Source organism: Lygodium microphyllum, chromosome 27, assembly GCF_053477565.2.
Source record: "Lygodium microphyllum isolate KBCC chromosome 27, Lygodium_microphyllum_v1.1.10, whole genome shotgun sequence".
Taxonomy (NCBI): Eukaryota; Viridiplantae; Streptophyta; class Polypodiopsida; order Schizaeales; family Lygodiaceae; genus Lygodium; species Lygodium microphyllum.
Window position 1 is genome coordinate 37,415,472 of NC_141161.1, and position 3,348 is coordinate 37,418,819.

Below are 3,348 nucleotides of genomic sequence, written 5' to 3' on the forward strand. Positions count from 1 at the left end.
ATGATATACCAAAGGTTAGACAATCAGCTGATTCGCTTCTTGGCAAATTTACTGAAACCGTATAGCCTATCTCTCTCGAAACTAAGATCATGTCATTTTTCTATGATCTAACTCAAGATTTTTAGGATTCAGTCAGAATTCTTGCAGTGGAGGGTTGTGTGGGATTGAGCAGACTGTGTTGCTAACATTTTGCCTATCATAGTAAAATTTTCATAGGACAAGTCTTGGCGAGCATAATACATGGTAGCAAACCAACCCTATGATCTTTGTAAAGCTGTTTCATTGAGTATTAGCATTTAGCAGGCACTATCCCTCCAGTCGTTCTGCCGGAATTTCCTCGTGTGGTAACAACATTAAGCAAGAATTTTCTCTATTTTAGGTAGGACTTCTGCTAGAATACTTTCCAGTAATAGCATTTAACAGGCATTTTCCATCGACTGGATACACGTTTTGCCTTCAATTAGAAAAGCTTTTTGTGTATATCAATCAGCCTTCTTCTGAAACAATGTCAGGCTATAGAACTTCTCGTAGCATCAAAGGCTAAGAACTTTTATCTGACTATTCTCTCTCTCTCTCATGAGAGGGAAGAAGAAGTAAGAGGCTCAATCTGGTCCTGTCTTAGGCTAGGATTCTGGTGCTCCAATTCTAGCATCATGTTTTGACCTGACTACTTCTGCCCGCCATAGGCCATTGTCAACTACTACAAATTATTCGGAATCCTTTTACTTCTTCCAAGGCTCTCTATGTCAAAGAGCTGCAGATTTCCAATCTCTTGCGTTTCTCTCCCACCTCATCATTCGATCCTATTTCCCCTCAAGCTTTTGGTAGACATTAAGTCCAGTTCTTCCTCCTACGCAATCCTCTGCTCCTTTCTTCTGATCTTTTTTTGATAACATGAACATGTTCCGCATACCACATGTCGTTCTCCCCTCCCGATAGAGCTCCAATTGCGAGACTCTGTCATCCTTTGTGATGTAAGTGATGTTCTCGAGCTGACAATTTCAAACTTCCAGTTATCCTCAGATTCAATAAGGGATCCCCAATAGAGCTTCCTGCTGTTGAGCTCGATGGAGACGTTTTGGCCTTCGGATTCGTGCAGCAACTTCCCGGGTATACAGTCCTGTTTTTTCCCCCCCAGGTCCAGAATGCTGCCCCCCTTTTTCCGTTTTCTCCCCCGATGCTTTTGCCTTTTCTCCTCCAATTCTTTTGCGTTTTCTCCTCCAGAAATACGGTTCCCCTCAGAAAAGCGGGCCAATTTCCCCAACACCAACCACAACCACGTCAGCTGACAATTCTCGCCCATCTTTGATCTTCTTAACATTTCCAGATGCATCACTCTCAAAGCCAGTGGCAACTGTTCCCTTCACAATCTTTACACCCTTATTGGCATAATAGCCCTCATAAAAGGCTGCTATCTCTGTTGTGAAAAGGCGAGGCATGCACCATGGCTCTGGATAGACCATTGTAACGTTGAACTTATTCAGGACCAAAGCTGCTGCAAGTTCCAAACCAATGTAACCACCCCCAACTATTACAGCTGACTCGCCTTCTTTTCCACGAATACCCTCGATCAGAGTATCTGCATCAGTAATCTCTCTCAGATAGTAAATGCCTTTGGCATCTGCTCCTTGGATGCCAAAATCAGTCAGCTTGATGAATGTGGCCCCTCTTGCTATAATCAGAGATCCATAGGTGAAAACAGCTCTAACAGCACTTGTCAGGGTTTTGCTGGCAAGGTCGACTTTAACCACTTCAGTACTAAGCATAAGTTCAATGCCTTTCTCGGAGTACCATTCAGGTAGTAATCTTTAACACAAGTATGGAATCCAGGAAGCCTCGCAACACCTTCTAGAAAAAGATAAGCTTTGCTCAAAGCAAGTCTTTGAATGTCAACAAGTAGGTGACTTTGCTTGGTTTAATGCCCTCATCAAGCATTTTTTCATACTGTTTAAGAGCAGAAATACCATCACTGCTTCAGACATATGCACCAACCATGGCTGTCCATGCAACTACATTGTTGACTCGTAATCTATCAATCAATTAGCATGCTTCCTCTAGACTGTCATGCTTAGCATACATATCGACCACAGTATTATAGATAAGTTCCTCTTGCTCCAAACCCCTCTCCACTTTACTGCCCATGCAAAAAAAAATACAAACACAACAACTAAATATGTACAAAGTAACAAATGTCACACACACAGCCTTTTGGTGGATTTCACACCTCGGATGCGCAGCAATACGATAGCGCACACCATGTAAAAAAATCTAGAGTGTGGTTTCCTTTTAGATTTAGAGAGCCAATGCCACTTTAGGCGTTAGTATTAGTGTCCATGGTTCAAAATATTAGAATTTTGTGGACAAGTTTTTAGTCAATTTTTGATATTCTAGATATTATCTATTGTAAAAATCCATAAAACTATAGATAACTTCTAGATTAGGAGGACATGTAAAAGAAAGCATGTAGCTTTCAGCCTCGCCGGGGTCACTCATGAATATATGTATATATAACGTGAGTTTAAAATAAGGGGTTTTTAAAACACCGTTTTTATACATTTTTTACATACATAGAAGGGTGTCATATAAAGGGGTTACTTATAGATTGAATAGAAAAGGGTTGTATTTCATTCAATAAAGATTCATAGATTAGGATATTTATAAATAGGTCATGAACGCACGTTATATAGAGAATAAATATATAGTGAACCCCCCAAGCTTTCAGCCAATTTGAAAGCATTTTATGTAAAAAAAGAGATTAACGAAATTGTGCGACATGCGATCACTGTTTTTAGGCAGTGAACATCACTCCGAAAGTGGGAGATGAAGAAGGAGTGATCTAGCAGGATTCTAGCCAGGTGTCTTGGTATTTAACCCCCCTTTCGGAGCCATTGGAGGCATCATATTTGCAATCTAAATAGCATAGAGGAAGGTATTATTTTGTACACGTTTTTATCTATTAGAGTTATATTTTCTCATAATGCTGAAAGAAACTGACAAGCTTCATCTCTATTAGTTTTCTTTTATATTTTCTAATTCTTTTTTGGAGTATTCTTCATCTTCAATCTCTTTGAACCCCTTCTCTTTCGTCTACTCCTCTCCTTGAATCTACCTACACCTTGATGTCTCTTATCTTCAAGAACTTTCCTTGAAACCTTCAACACTTCTCTTATCTTTACCTTCTCCGAAGTCTAAGTTCTTGAACTCCCATACATTCTTCTCTTGCCAAACCCCTGTGGTGACCTTCAACCCTACATGCTGCGATATTAATTATAGCAACTGAAGCTGAAGATAAAGAAAACATGAATGCAAAAATTAAAGAAGTGAAAGCTGAAAATGTAATGGTCGGCT

At 39.9% G+C, this 3,348-nt stretch overlaps 1 pseudogene; it reads right to left on the bottom strand.

Annotated features, from left to right (window-relative positions):
- Positions 1-1,238: 1,238 nt before the first annotated feature.
- Positions 1,239-2,142, bottom strand: LOC148012219 (monodehydroascorbate reductase 3, cytosolic pseudogene; annotated as a pseudogene).
- Positions 2,143-3,348: the final 1,206 nt, after the last annotated feature.